The sequence below is a fragment of the Pseudophryne corroboree genome, chromosome 12 (assembly GCF_028390025.1).
Source record: "Pseudophryne corroboree isolate aPseCor3 chromosome 12, aPseCor3.hap2, whole genome shotgun sequence".
Lineage (NCBI taxonomy): Eukaryota > Metazoa > Chordata > Amphibia > Anura > Myobatrachidae > Pseudophryne > Pseudophryne corroboree.
In genome coordinates, this window is record NC_086455.1 from 96,106,798 (window position 1) to 96,122,200 (window position 15,403).

Here is a 15,403-nt window from a genome sequence, read left to right on the forward strand (position 1 = left end):
GCGGTTGTTGTTTTTGGGAGTGATACTGGACACAGAAGAGGTTTTCTTCTAGTGGAAAGGCTCTGGAGATCCAGAGTCTGGTCAAACAAATTCTGAAACCAACCAAAGTGTTAATCCATCAATGCATTCGGTTGCTGGGGAAGATGGTTGTGGCCTACGAGGCCATTCAGTTTGGCAGGTTCCATGCCAGAGTGTTCCAGTGGGACCTGTTGGACAAGTGGTCTGGATCCCACCTACACATGCACCGGAGGATAATCCTGTCTTCCAAGACCAGAATCTCACTCCATTGGTGGCTGCACAGTTCTCACCACCTAGAGGGGAGATGGTTCGGGATCCAGGACTGGATCCTAGGGACCACGGATGCAACCCTCCGAGGCTGGGGAGCAGTCACACAGGGGGAAAACGTCCAAGGAAGATGGTCAAGTCGGGAAAGTTGTCTCCACATAAATGTTCTGGAGTTAAGGGCCATTTAATAACTGCAGACACAGTACGCACTGGGACGGGTGCCCAGCATCCTCTACGGACTAAGAGAAAAGGATTTACTGGTAGGTATTAAAATCCTATTTTCTCTAATGTCCTAGAGGATGCTGGGGACTCCGTAAGGACCATGTGGATAGACGGGCTCTGCAGGAGACATGGGCACTTTAAGAAAGACTTTAGTTCTGGGTGTGCACTGGCTCCTCCCTCTATGCCCCTCCTCCAGACCTCAGTTTGATACTGTGCCCAGTGGAGACTGGGTGCTTTTCAGGAGCTCTCCTGAGCTTTCTGACAGAAAGTATTTTGTTAGGTTTTTAATTTTCAGGGAGCACTGCTGGCAACAGACTCCCTGCATCGAGGGACTGAGGGGAGAGAAGCAGCCCTACTCTCTGAGTTGTAGGGTCCTGCTGCTTAAGCTACTGGAAACCATTAGCTCCAGAGGGATTGGTACGCAGGATCTCACCCTCGCCGTCCGTCCCAGAGCCGCGCCGCTGTCCCCCTCGCAGAACCGGAAGATAGAAGCCGGGTGAGTATGAGAAGAAAAGAAGACTTCAGAGGCGGCAGAAAACTTCATGATCTTCACTGAGGTAACGCACAGCACTGCAGCTGTGCGCCATTGCTCCCATATACCTCACATACTCCGGTCACTGTAAGGGTGCAGGGCGCAGGGGGGGCGCCCTGGGCAGCAATATAAACCTCTTTTTCGCAAAAATATAACATATATACAGCTGGGCACTGTATATATGTATGAGCCCCCACCAATTTTACAGTTTAAGCGGGACAGAAGCCCGCCACCGAGGGGGCGGGGCTTCTCCCTCAGCACTCACCAGCGCCATTTTTTCTCCACAGCACCGCTGAGAGAAAGCTCCCCGGACTCTACCCTGCTTATACCACGTTAGACAAGAGGGTTGAAAAGAGGGGGGGGGCACATAATTCGCAAATTACATACAGCAGCACTACTGGGCAAACATTAAGTTACTGTGTTATTCCTGGGTTATATAGCGCTGGGGTGTGTGCTGGAATACTCTCTCTCTCTGTCTCTCCAAAGGGCCTTGTGGGGAAAATGTCTTCAGAAAAAGCATTCCCTGTGTGTGTGGTGTGTCGGTACACGTGTGTCGGCATGTCTGAGGAAGAAGGCTATATTAGAGTGGAGCGGGAGCAAATGAATGTGGTGTCTCCGCCGACAGCTGATTGGATGGATATGTGGAATGTTTTAAATGCTAGTGTAAACTCATTGTACAAAAGATTAGACAAGGCAGAAGCTTTGGGACAGTCAGGGTCTCAACCCATGCCTGATCCTATGTTGCAGGGACTGTCAGGGTCTCATAAGCGCCCACTATCCCAGATTGTTGACACAGATACCGACACAGATTCTGACTCCAGTGTCGATTACGATGATGCAAAGTTACAGCCAAAATTGGCAAAATCCATTCGATTTATGATTATGGCAATAAAAGATGTTTTGCACATCACAGTGGAACCCCCTGTCCCTGAGAAGAGGGTACAAATGTACAAGGGAAAGAAGCCTGAGGTAACCTTTCCCCCCTCACACGAGCTGAACGAGTTATGTGAAAAAGCTTGGGAATCTCCAGATAAAAGACTGCAGATTTCCAAAAGGATTCTTATGGCGTATCCTTTCCCATCAACGGATAGGTTACGATGGGAATCCTCCCCTAGGGTGGACAAAGCATTAACACGCTTATCCAAGAAGGTAGCCCTCCCGTCCCAGGATACGGCTACCCTCAAAGAGTGTGCTGACCGCAAACAGGAGATTATCCTAAAGTCCATTTATACACATTCAGGTACCTTACTCAGACCAGCAATTGCGTCGGCCTGGGTGTGTAGTGCTGTAGCGGCATGGACGAATACCTTATCTGAGGGGATGGATAGCCTAGATAAGGATATTATTTTATTGACCTTGGGGCATATAAGAGATGATGTCCTATATATGTGTGTATGCAAACTACAGGTGGTGCTGCAGGGCCCACACCCTTTTACTTGTCTTGTAGAGCAGCTCTGAAGCTGTTACAGTGCCCAGCTGCTGCAAGAAATCAGCTTGAATGAAATCAGCTTGAATGCAACATGAGCCCCACACCGAAGGAGGGTGGGGGTGTTTAATGCGAACTTGGGGTTATCCAAGCGCCGCAAAAGGCCGCCATGCCCTGCATGCCCCTTTTCTCTTTTCATATATAGATGAGGGTTCCAGCCAACTTTGGCCCACTGCTTGGATGACATCACCATATGCAAATCCATCTGCTGCAGGCCTTCCCCCAGGAATGCTTGCACTAGTTGTTGCATTTGGTTTGTTGTTTGTGGTTGCTTCAGTATTAGGCAGCCTTCTGCCCTCCCATGTTCATCTGAAAATATGTGTTCTCCCTGCAGTTGTTGTCCCCAGATGAGAGTTCCCTTGTGCTGCCTCAGTTGAATCTCCTTTACTTGACAGAGATGTGCCTGAGCAGCGGCCCTCCCCAGTCCTATCCCAAATCATACTTATTTTGCATAGGAGATACCATGGTCATGAAGATTGTTCTCCCAGGGTGAGGTTCATTCATTGCATTCTGGATATGCTGACCCCTGTGATTTCCCCAAATGTGGGAAACTCGACTTCATTATTTGTGGTAGTGGGGTACTGTGTTTGTGCTTTCCTCTGGTCAGCTCTGGTAAAAGTCAGATTTCTTTGTCTCAGATCTTCCTCTAGCCTTGTTCTTCTTTCGTGAGTTCCCTTGTGCTGCCTCAGTTGGATCTCCTTCACTTGACAGGGGGGTGCCCGAGCAGCGACCCTCCCCAGCTCTTGCCCAACTCCTACTTACCTGCCAGGTGAGATACTATGATCATGAAGGTGCTTCTCCCATGGCAAGGCTCACCCATTGCACTCTGGGTCTGCTGCTCCTGCGATTTCCCCAATTGTGGGAAACTTGACTGCATAATTTGTGTTTCCCCTGGTCGGCTCTCGTATAATTCAGATCTCTTTGTCTTAGGTCTCTCTCCAGCCTAGTTTGCTGTCTGTTTACACTTCTCTTTTCTTGAGCCGCTCCCTTCTATGCCCTTGCGCACTATCCTGACTTCTCCCGTCTGCTTACTTTGTGCCTTCCAACGCACAATGCGAAATACAGGTAGTGCTGCAGGGCCCACACCCTTTTGCTTGCCTTACAGAGCAGCTCTAGAGCTGTTACAGTGCCCAGCTGCTGCAAGAAATCAGCTTGAAGGCTTCAGGGGCTGGGGCATAGCCAACATGAGCCCCACACCGAAGGAGGGTGGAGGTGTTTAATGCAAACTAGGGGTCATCCAAGCGCCGCAAAAGGCCGCCATGCCCTGCACGCCCCTTTTCTCTTTTCATATGCAGACGAGGGTTGAAGCCAACTTTGACCCACTGCTTGGATGACATCACCATATGCAAATCCATCTGCTGCAGGCCTTCCCCCAGGAATGCTTGCACTAGTTGTTGCATTTGGTTTGTTGTTTGGCGGTGCTTCAGTATTAGGCAGCCTTCTCCCCTCCCATGTTCATCTGAAAATATGTGTTCTCCCTGCAGTTGATGTCCCCAGATGAGAGTTCCCTTGTGCTGCCTCAGTTGAATCTCCTTTACTTGACAGAGATGTGCCTGAGCAGCGGCCCTCCCCAGCCCTATCCCAAATCATACTTATTTTGCATAGGAGATACCATGGTCATGAAGATTGTTCTCCCAGGGTGAGGTTCATTCATTGCATTCTGGGAATGCTGACCCCTGTGATTTCCCCAAATGTGGGAAACTCAACTGCATTATTTGTGGTAGTGGGGGACTGTGTTTGTGCTTCCCTCTGGTCAGCTCTGGTAAAAGTCAGATTTCTTTGTCTCAGATCTTCCTCTAGCCTTGTTCTTCTTTCGAGAGTTCCCTTGTGCTGCCTCAGTTGGATCTCCTTCACTTGACAGGGGGGTGCCCGAGCAGCGACCCTCCCCAGCTCTAGCCCAACTCCTACTTACCTGCCAGGTGAGATACTATGATCATGAAGGTGCTTCTCCCATGGCAAGGCTCACCCATTGCACTCTGGGTCTGCTGCTCCTGCGATTTCCCCAAATATGGGAAACTTGACGGCATAATTTGTGTTTCCCCTGGTCGGCTCTCGTATAATTCAGATCTCTTTGTCTCAGGTCTCTCTCAAGCCTAGTTTGCTGTCTGTTTCCACTTCTCTTTTCTTGAGCTGCTGCCTTCTATGTCCTTGCGCACTATCCTGACTTCTCCCGTCTGCTTACTTTGTGCCTTCCAACGCACAATGCGAACTACAGGTAGTGCTGCAGGGCCCACACCCTTTTTCTTGCCTTACAAAGCAGCTCTGGAGCTGTTACAGTGCCCAGCTGCTGCAAGAAATCAGCTTGAATGCTTCAGGGGCTGGGGCATGGCCAACATGAGCCCCACACCGAAGGAGGGTGGGGGTGTTTAATGCGAACTAGGGGTCATCCAAGCGCCGCAAAAGGCCGCCATGCTATGCATACCCCTTTTCTCTTTTCATATGCAGATGAGGGTTCCAGCCAACTTTGGCCCACTGCTTGGATGACATCACCGTATGCAAATCCGTCTTCTGCAGACCTTCCCCCAGGAATGCTTGTACTAGTTGTTGCATTTGGTTTGTTGTTTGGGGGTGCTTCAGTATTAGGCAGCCTTTTGCCCTCCCATGTTTATCTGAAAATATGTGTTCTCCCTGCAGTTGTTGTCCCCAGATGAGAGTTTCTGTGTGCTGCCTCAGTTGAATCTCCTTTACTTGACAGAGTGGGCCTGAGCAGCGGCCCTCCCCAGCCCTATCCCAAATCATACTTATTTTGCATAGCAGATACCGTGGTCATGAAGATTGTTCTCCCAGGGTGAGGTTCATTCCTTGCATTCTGGGTATGTTGACCCCTGTGATTTCCCCAAATGTGGGAAACTTGACTGCATTATTTGTGGTAGTGGGGGACTGTGTTTGTGCTTTCCTCTGGTCAGCTCTGGTAAAAGTCAGATTTCTTTGTCTCAGATCTTCCTCTAGCCTTGTTCTTCTTTCGAGAGTTTCTTTGTGCTGAGTCAGTTGGATCTCCTTCACTTGACAGGGGGGTGCCCGAGCAGCGACCCTCCCCAGCTCTAGCCCAACTACTACTTACCTGCCAGGTGAGATACTATGATCATGAAGTTGCTTCTCCCATGGCAAGGCTCACCCATTGCACTCTGGGTCTGCTGCTCCTGCGATTTCCCCAAATGTGGGAAATTTGACTGCATAATTTGTGTTTCCCCTGGTCGGCTCTCGTATAATTCAGATCTCTTTGTCTTAGGTCTCTCTCCAGCCTAGTTTGCTGTCTGTTTACACTTCTCTTTTCTTGAGCCGCTCCCTTCTATGCCCTTGCGCACTATCCTGACTTCTCCCGTCTGCTTACTTTGTGCCTTCCAACGCACAATGCGAAATACAGGTAGTGCTGCAGGGCCCACACCCTTTTGCTTGCCTTACAGAGCAGCTCTGGAGCTGTTACAGTGCCCAGCTGCTGCAAGAAATCAGCTTGAAGGCTTCAGGGGCTGGGGCATAGCCAACATGAGCCCCACACCGAAGGAGGGTGGAGGTGTTTAATGCAAACTAGGGGTCATCCAAGCGCCGCAAAAGGCCGCCATGCCCTGCATGCCCCTTTTCTCTTTTCATATGCAGACGAGGGTTGAAGCCAACTTTGACCCACTGCTTGGATGACATCACCATATGCAAATCCATCTGCTGCAGGCCTTCCCCCAGGAATGCTTGCACTAGTTGTTGCATTTGGTTTGTTGTTTGGGGGTGCTTCAGTATTAGGCAGCCTTCTGCCCTCCCATGTTCATCTGAAAATATGTGTTCTCCCTGCAGTTGTTGTCCCCAGATGAGAGTTCCCTTGTGCTGCCTCAGTTGAATCTCCTTTACTTGACAGAGATGTGCCTGAGCAGCGGTCCTCCCCAGCCCTATCCCAAATCATACTTATTTTGCATAGGAGATACCATGGTCATGAAGATTGTTCTCCCAGGGTGAGGTTCATTCCTTGCATTCTGGGTATGTTGACCCCTGTGATTTCCCCAAATGTGGGAAACTCGACTGCATTATTTGTGGTAGTGGGGGACTGTGTTTGTGCTTTCCTCTGGTCAGCTCTGGTAAAAGTCAGATTTCTTTGTCTCAGATCTTCCTCTAGCCTTGTTCTTCTGTCGAGAGTTTCTTTGTGCTGCCTCAGTTGGATCTCCTTCACTTGACAGGGGGGTGCCCGAGCAGCGACCCTCCCCAGCTCTAGCCCAACTCCTACTTACCTGCCAGGTGAGATACTATGATCATGAATGTGCTTCTCCCATGGCAAGGCTCACCCATTGCACTCTGGGTCTGCTGCTCCTGTGATTTCCCCAAATGTGGGAAACTTGACTGCATAATTTGTGTTTCCCCTGGTCGGCTCTCGTATAATTCAGATCTCTTTGTCTCAGGTCTCTCTCCAGCCTAGTTTGCTGTCTGTTTACACTTCTCTTTTCTTGAGCCGCTCCCTTCTATGCCCTTGCGCACTATCCTGACTTCTCCCGTCTGCTTACTTTGTGCCTTCCAACGCATAATGCGAACTACAGGTAGTGCTGCAGGGCCCACACCCTTTTGCTTGCCTTACAGAGCAGCTCTGGAGCTATTACAGTGCCCAGCTGCTGCAAGAAATCAGCTTGAAGGCTTCATGGGCTGGGGCATAGCCAACATGAGCCCCACACCGAAGGAGGGTGGAGGTGTTTAATGCAAACTAGGGGTCATCCAAGTGCCGCAAAAGGCCGCCATGCCCTGCACGCCCCTTTTTTATTTTCATATGCAGACGAGGGTTGAAGCCAACTTTGACCCACTGCTTGGATGACATCACCATATGCAAATCCATCTGCTGCAGGCCTTCCCCCAGGAATGCTTGCACTAGTTGTTGCATTTGGTTTGTTGTTTGGCGGTGCTTCTGTATTAGGCAGCCTTCTGCCCTCCCATGTTCATCTGAAAATATGTGTTCTCCCTGCAGTTGTTGTCCCCAGATGAGAATTCCCTTGTGCTGCCTCAGTTGAATCTCCTTTACTTGACAGAGATGTGCCTGAGCAGCGGCCCTCCCCAGCCCTATCCCAAATCATACTTATTTTGCATAGGAGATACCATGGTCATGAAGATTGTTCTCCCAGGGTGAGGTTCATTCATTGCATTCTGGGTATGCTGACCCCTGTGATTTCCCCAAATGTGGGAAACTCGACTGCATTATTTGTGGTAGTGGGGGACTGTGTTTGTGCTTTCCTCTGGTCAGCTCTGGTAAAAGTCAGATTTCTTTGTCTCAGATCTTCCTCTAGCCTTGTTCTTCTTTCGAGAGTTCCCTTGTGCTGCCTCAGTTGGCTCTCCTTCACTTGACAGGGGGGTGCCCGAGCAGCGACCCTCCCCATCTCTAGCCCAACTCCTACTTACCTGCCAGGTGAGATACTGTGATCATGAAGGTGCTTCTCCCAGGGCAAGGCTCACCCATTGCACTCTGGGTGTGCTGCCCCTGCGATTTCCCCAAATGTGGGAAACTTGACTGCATAATTTGTGTTTCCCCTGGTCGGCTCTCGTATAATTCAGATCTCTTTGTCTCAGGTCTCTCTCCAGCCTAGTTTGCTGTCTGTTTCCACTTCTTTTTTCTTGAGCCCCTCCCTTCTATACCCTTGTGCACTATCCTGACTTCTCCTCCCGTCTGCTTACTTTGTGCCTTCTAATGCACAATGCAAACTACAGGTAGTGCTGCAGGGCCCACACCCTTTTACCTGCCTTACAGAGCAGCTCTGGAGCTGTTACAGTGCCCAGCTGCTGCAAGAAATCAGCTTGAATGCTTCAGGGGCTGGGGCATGGCCAACATGAGCCCCACACCGAAGGAGGGTGGAGGTGTTTAATGCGAACAAGGGGTCATCCAAGCGCCGCAAAAAGGCCGCCATGCCCTGCATACCACTTTTCTCTTTTCATATGTAGATGAAGGTTCCAGCCAACTTTGGCCAACTGCTTGGATGACATCACCGTATGCAAATACATCTTCTGCAGACCTTCCCCCAGGAATGCTTGCACTAGTTGTTGCATTTGGTTTGTTGTTTGGCGGTGCTTCAGTATTAGGCAGCCTTCTGCCCTCCCATGTTCATCTGAAAATATGTGTTCTCCCTGCAGTTGTTGTCCCCAGATGAGAGTTCCCTTGTGCTGCCTCAGTTGAATCTCCTTTACTTGACAGAGATGTGCCTGAGCAGCGGCCATCCCCAGCCCTATCCCAAATCATACCTATTTTGCATAGGACATACCGTGGTCATGAAGATTGTTCAAAACATCTACTCTCCCTGACAGTTCTTCAACAACATGGTTGGCTCCTAAACTTGCCAAAATTGAGTTGGTCCCAATGACGCGGTTGTTGTTTTTGGGAGTCATACTGGACACAGAAGAGGCTTTATTCCAGTGGAAAGGCTATGGAGATCCAGAGTCTGGTCAAACAAATTCTGAAACCAGCAAGAGTGTTATTCCATCAATGCATTCGGTTGCTGGGGAAGATGGTTGCGGCCTACGAGGCCATTCAGTTTGGCAGGTTCCATGCTAGAGTGTTCCAGTGGGACCTGTTGGACAAGTGGTCCGGATCCCACCTACACATGCACCGGAGGATAATCCTGTCTTCCAAGACCAGAGTCTCACTCCATTGGTGGCTGCACAGTTCTCACCTCCTAGAGGGGCGATGGTTCGGGATCCAGGACTGGATCCTTGGGACCACGGATGCAACCCTACGAGGCTGTGGAGCAGTCACACAGGGGGAAAACATCCAAGGAAGATGGTCAAGTCAGGAAAGTTGTCTCCACATAAATGTTCTGGAGTTAAGGGCCATTTAATAACTGCAGACACAGTACGCACTGGGACGGGTGCCCAGCATCCTCTACGGACTAAGAGAAAAGGATTTACCAGTAGGTATTAAATTCCTATTTTCTCTAACGTCCTAGAGGATGCTGGGGACTCCGTAAGGACCATGGGGATAGACAGGCTCCGCAGGAGACATGGGTACTTTAAAAAAGACTTTAGTTCTAGGTGTACACTGGCTCCTCTCTCTATGCCCCTCCTCCAGACCTCAGTTTGATACTGTGCCCAGTGGAGACTGGGTGCTTTTCAGGAGCTCTCCTGAGCTTTCTGACAGAAAGTATTTTGTTAAGTTTTTAATTTTCAGGGAGCACTGCTGGCAACAGACTCCCTGCATTGAGGGACTGAAGGAAGAGAAGCAGCCCTACTCTCTGAGTTGCAAGGTCCTGCTTCTTAGGCTACTGGACACCATTAGCTCCAGAGGGATTGGTACGCAGGATCTCACCCTCGCCGTCCGTCCCAGAGCCGCGCCTCCGTCCCCCTCGCAGAGCCGGAAGATAGAAGCCGGGTGAGTATGAGCAGAAAAGAAGACTTCAGAGGCGGCAGAAGACTTTATGATCTTCACTGAAGTAATGCACAGCACTGCAGCTGAGCGCCATTGCTCCCATACACCTCACATACTCCGGTCAATGTAAGGGTGCAGGGCGCAGGGGGGGGGGGGGCGCCCTGGGCAGCAATATAAACCTCTTTTTGGCAAAAATATAACACATATACAGCTGGGCACTGTATATATGTATGAGCCCCCGCCAATTTTTACAGTTTAAGCGGGACAGAAGCCCGCCGTCGAGGGTGCGGGGCTTCTCCCTCAGCACTCACCAGTGCCATTTTTTCTTCACAGCACCGCTGAGAGGAAGCTCCCCGGACTCTCGCCTGCTTATACCACGGTAGACAAGAGAGTTGAAAAGAGGGGGGGGGGCACATAATTCGGCGCAAATTACATACAGCAGTACTACTGGGCAAACATTAAGTTACTGTGTTATTCCTGGGTTATATAGCACTGGGTTGTGTGCTGGCATACTCTCTCTCTGTCTCTCCAAAGGGCCTTGTGGGGAAACTGTCTTCAGAAAAAGCATTCCCTGTGTGTGTGATGTGTCGGTACACGTGTGTCGACATGTCTGAGGAAGAAGGCTATATTAGAGAGGAGCAGGAGCAAATGAATGTGGTGTCTCCGCCGACAGCTGATTGGATGGATATGTGGAATGTTTTAAATGCTAGTGTAAACTCATTGCACAAAAGATTAGACAAGGCTGAAGCTTTGGGACAGTCAGGGTCTCAACCCATGCCTGATCCTATGTTGCAGGGACTGTCAGGGTCTCATAAGCGCCCACTATCCCAGATTGTTGACACAGATACCAACACGGATTCTGACTCCAGTGTCGATTACGATGATGCAAAGTTACAGCCAAAATTGGCAAAATCCATTAGATATATGATTATGGCAATAAAAGATGTTTTGCACATCACAGAGGAACCCTCTGTCCCTAAAACATATTTACTCTTTCTATATGTGGGAGTAAAGGAGGGCCTAGTCACAGATATAGGAGTGGATTAGGATGGAAAACCAACTCGAGAAATATCTGGAACCTAATGGGCCAGGGTATTTTGCTGCAGTTGAGCCTGTAACAACATGCTAATGTCATCACACAGCCCCAGTGGTGGAGTTATGGGTCTTGCCGCCCCTAGGCACAACAATATTGGCCGTCTCCCCCCCCCCCCTTTCCTCCCCCCACACACACCTACATGCACCTTCTGAGGACCTTTGCAACACATTCCTGTTACTTCTACTTTCCTGATTGCATGGGCCTTGTGATCTCCCTGTGCTGTACAGAGGTCACATGACATGGATGCAAGTAATGATCACTCCCTTCCAGTGTGCTCTGCTTACCTTCAATGGCAGCACTGTGCACACATTGGCATCCCCCTTTCTCCACAGCTCCTCTCTCTGCATTTGACATAGCAAGTCACACGCAGCACTCGGCACTCGTGAGACAGAGCGGCACGCGCAGGCTGGAGAGGAGAGCCGATGTCCCCATAAATCAGGTACTGAACTAACTGGCGGTGCAACAATATTTGGTGTGCAGAGACTCTATTTCAGCGGCAGCCTTTCTGTGTGCCTACAAAGACCCATTGGGCCCTAAGCACCCACTTGTGCTGCTTGGTGGGAAGTCCGCTTTTGTAAGGTGGTACGGACAACGGCCTGATGTGCCGCCCCAGGAGGTGCTTCATGTTCCTAATGGAAATCCAGCACTGCACAGCCCTTCGCTGGTGTACATCTGTGCATCCTAATGTCCAAGGACTAAGGCACCCACTTGCAGAATCTGTACTGCGCCTCTGTATGATCCCCATTGAGATGTATCTGCCACGCAACTCAAATGGAAAACAACCTCTACTGCACCCAACATCACCAGTGCTCACAATATATATAATGCTATATACTATGCCATAGTGGTGCTTACTATATAACACCTCATACTGCGTGCCCCCTGGCAATGAGCATGACACCCAGAGAGTGAAACCCCTGGCAATGAGCATGACACCCAGCACGTGAAACTCTTGGCATTGAGCAGTTTTTGTAAAAGTAATTAGAAGCTTTACTGTAGGGCATAGTGTATCACAGATATTGTGGTGAGTGACATAAAATGTTCCAAAGGGCATTAATGTGTGGGGCTTAACATGGTGGAAATTACTGTACTTTTTCCCCTGTGGTGGCCGAGGTCTGTTGGCGCAGGGTCAAGAACTGGGGTGTAAGGTAGTCTTTGCCTGCAAGGCTACGCCCATTTTATGGAGACCATACCCATTTTTGCGAGGTCACGCCCCCCCCCCCCCCCCATCCCGTCCGGAGCGCTCACGCAAATATAGTTTTTTTTATATATATATATATATGGGGGAGGGGCACAATTTTTAATGCCAATGGTGGCGGGGGGCACGCATTTTTAAATCTCGCATTTGAAGCCAAATTGTTTAGAAACAGCCCTGCAAGAAAATATCTGCAAATCCAATGTTACCATAAGTGTGGCATATACCTGCGCTTGCTCGCGGGGTGAGAACAATATAATTGAATTCAGCGATATGAATAGAGGTTGTGCAGCAGCCACAGAAAGGGTTAATCTCTGCTGCTTGTCACTAAATTACATTGTTGCAATTTTAGCTGGGAGCTGCAATAATTACTCTAATACATAACACAGCCAACACTTCTATATTCACACAATATACTGCATGGTGAATATAGAAGTGGTGCTTACTAAACAGCACCTCCTACTGCATTCCACATCACCGCTGGTCACACTCATATCAGGCCCATAATGCTGTATACTATGCCATAGTGGTGCTTACTATATAACACCAGGTGATGTGCAGTGGTCAAAAAACACTAACTGGTCCCATGCTGCTGTTGAACTAAAGGCCTATACACACGATTCGGTCTATGCTAATAGGTTTAAAAAGGTTACATAAAAGCTACTTTATGTATTTATTCATTAAAGTTTTTAAGTTGTATTTTACAACCATACAATGATATGATATATAATGTATCGTATAATCATTACATAATGTTGATGGCATTGAATTGTCTCTGCCTTGACTAGTGGCAGCAGCTTCAGCACTAGGTGGAAGTGGATCTTGATCTTTCCCTATTTTACCCTCCACCTTTTTGTTCTCCATTTTTTAATGTGTGGAATTATATGCCAGTAATATATCTGGAATTAGACGGTGGTAATGTCTGGAATTAGATACCACTAGATAGATACCAGATATCACTGTGACTGGAATGATGACATATGCACAGTGACAGGACACTACCACAGCACCCTACAGCAGCCATATGCGGCACAAGACACTGGCGTATTAGTAATGTACTGTAGTATACTGAGCACCACAAGACAATGAGCAGTGATACGGAGCACTGATGAGATTACTAGAACTGACACTGAGCAGCCAGATGCAGCACTGGACTATTAGTAATGTTCTGTAGTATACTGAGCACCACAATGCAGCACAAGACAATGAGCAGTGATACTGAGCACTGATGAGGATACTAGAACTGACACTGAGCAGCAAGATGCAGCACTGGACTATTAGTAATGTACTCTAGTATACTGAGCACCACAATGCAGCACAGGACAATGAGCAGTGATACTGAGCACTGATGAGGATACTACTGAGAACTGACACTGAGCAGGAGAGACACACTACAATTTCATCTTGTGCCTCTTTTTTTATTTATCTTTGCATCATGTGCTGTTTGGGGACTATTTTTTTAAGTGCCATCCTGTCTGACACTGCAGTGCCACTCCTAGATGGGCCAGGTGTTTGTGCTGCCCACTTGGGTCGCTTGGCTTAGTCATCCAGGGACCTTGGTGCAAATTTTAGGACTAAAAATAATATTGTGAGGTGTGAGGTGTTTAGAACAGACTGGAAAGGAGTAGAAATTATGGTTATTGAGCTTAATACTATAGGATCAAAATTACCCCCAAATTCTATGATTTTAGCTGTTTGAGGTTTTAAAAATAAATCACCCGAATCCAAAACCCGGAAGGGTGGTTTTGCCAAAACGCGTCCGTATCCAAAACACAACAGCGGATCCGAATCCAAAACCAAAACATGAAACACGAAAAATGCCCGCTGCACATCTCTAGTTAGGGGAGAAGCATGTAGCCTTGTAGACTATGCCCAGCTATATCTAGAAAAATATACGATCTAATCTTTAACCAACCAATGCAAGAAAGTATTTAATGTGAAAATACGAAACACTAGACTAATTGGAGGTGCGCCCTAAAGCAAATTACAATGTTAGGATTAGGGGGTTTGGAAAGACCTCTAGTGTATACACTACTATATACATTTTAAGATAGGAAGGTACAAATTACATATTCACATTGCATCTATGGGCTGGGTTCAAATGTCCCTTTCCTCCCTCAATCGTGCCTGTCAGCAGCTATTCTAATGTTGCTGCCAACGGGTGCGACATGTTTATTTCAGCTCGCTACCCCCAGGGGAAACAAGCTGAAATGTGTGCAAAGAGATCCATTTGGGCAACCAAATGGTGTCTTTTCACGATCGCGCCCATTACTTTATTCAGGTTTAGGTGCTTTGTGCACCTAAACCAGAGTGTAATGGGCGCAATAATTGGGGGCATTTGAATTTCCCTTATATGTGTGTGTGTGTGATATACACACAGACACACATACTGTATTTCTTTATATAATGGACACCTCAGTTTCTATTCATTCATGTCCTGCCCCCTACTCTGTCAGACCCCTTCCTCTCTACTTTTCTGACCCCAAACGCCACTCATTCTTCTTGAGTGCTGGTGGGCCCATTCAGAATTTTGCTATGGGGCCCACAAAGGTCTAGTTACGCCACTGGGCAGGGTTATAGAGGAGGCGGTGCAAGGCATCCTGGGAACAGTCAAAGCTTTAGCCTGTTGGTGCCTTGGATCAAGATCCAACTCTACACCCTGATGTTAGTGTAGTGCCTTTTGGGGTTAAGGTTTTACAGAAAGTTACAGGTTTTTTAATTTAGTAAAATATGCCCCATTTTAAAGATAGGGCATTTAAATTTGTTGCACCTGTGCAGTACATAGCAGCCTGCAGGGCATGTACAGTGGCTTCATTTGGGTGCACATACATTGCCGGCTCCTGGTCGCAAACTGAAATTATTGTGTGTAAGTGGAATTAGCGGTGTTTATGTCATACAGGGGGGTGGGGGAGGTTTGTGGTTGGTGGGGGGCACGCTGTGTGATTATTATCCTGCATCTATACATACATGCGCTGACACCTGGACATACACTGATGTACCCACACCTAATATCCATACATACACGCCCTGACACCTGGACATACACCAACATTCCCACACCTGCATCTATATATACACGCGCTGACAAATGGACATACACCGACGTACCCACACTTGCATCTATACATACATGCACTGACATCTGGACATACAAGCACCAGCATCTATACATACACGCTCTGACACCTGAACCTACACTGACGTTCCCACACCTGCATCTATACATACACATTCTGACACCTGGACATACACAGACGTACCCACACCTGCAT

General features: G+C 48.4%; 10 non-coding genes across 10 annotated transcripts; all 10 read left to right on the forward strand.

Moving 5' to 3' along the window:
- The first annotated feature begins 2,963 nt into the window (after positions 1-2,963).
- Positions 2,964-3,127, forward strand: LOC134981912 (U1 spliceosomal RNA). The gene has a single exon (XR_010190808.1). It is a non-coding gene; the product is annotated as a U1 spliceosomal RNA (small nuclear RNA).
- A 152-nt stretch (positions 3,128-3,279) lies between these two features.
- Positions 3,280-3,442, forward strand: LOC134981480 (U1 spliceosomal RNA). The gene has a single exon (XR_010190638.1). It is a non-coding gene; the product is annotated as a U1 spliceosomal RNA (small nuclear RNA).
- Positions 3,443-4,113: 671 nt separating this feature from the next.
- Positions 4,114-4,276, forward strand: LOC134981858 (U1 spliceosomal RNA). Its single transcript, XR_010190764.1, has one exon. It is a non-coding gene; the product is annotated as a U1 spliceosomal RNA (small nuclear RNA).
- A 153-nt stretch (positions 4,277-4,429) lies between these two features.
- Positions 4,430-4,592, forward strand: LOC134981518 (U1 spliceosomal RNA). Its single transcript, XR_010190661.1, has one exon. It is a non-coding gene; the product is annotated as a U1 spliceosomal RNA (small nuclear RNA).
- A 670-nt stretch (positions 4,593-5,262) lies between these two features.
- Positions 5,263-5,426, forward strand: LOC134981967 (U1 spliceosomal RNA). The gene has a single exon (XR_010190853.1). It is a non-coding gene; the product is annotated as a U1 spliceosomal RNA (small nuclear RNA).
- Positions 5,427-5,578: 152 nt separating this feature from the next.
- On the forward strand, positions 5,579-5,741 carry LOC134981503 (U1 spliceosomal RNA). Its single transcript, XR_010190650.1, has one exon. It is a non-coding gene; the product is annotated as a U1 spliceosomal RNA (small nuclear RNA).
- Positions 5,742-6,412: 671 nt separating this feature from the next.
- LOC134981869 (U1 spliceosomal RNA) lies at positions 6,413-6,576 on the forward strand. Its single transcript, XR_010190773.1, has one exon. It is a non-coding gene; the product is annotated as a U1 spliceosomal RNA (small nuclear RNA).
- A 152-nt stretch (positions 6,577-6,728) lies between these two features.
- On the forward strand, positions 6,729-6,891 carry LOC134981508 (U1 spliceosomal RNA). The gene has a single exon (XR_010190655.1). It is a non-coding gene; the product is annotated as a U1 spliceosomal RNA (small nuclear RNA).
- Positions 6,892-7,562: 671 nt separating this feature from the next.
- Positions 7,563-7,726, forward strand: LOC134981844 (U1 spliceosomal RNA). Its single transcript, XR_010190752.1, has one exon. It is a non-coding gene; the product is annotated as a U1 spliceosomal RNA (small nuclear RNA).
- A 152-nt stretch (positions 7,727-7,878) lies between these two features.
- LOC134981362 (U1 spliceosomal RNA) lies at positions 7,879-8,041 on the forward strand. The gene has a single exon (XR_010190564.1). It is a non-coding gene; the product is annotated as a U1 spliceosomal RNA (small nuclear RNA).
- The last annotated feature ends 7,362 nt before the right edge of the window (positions 8,042-15,403 follow it).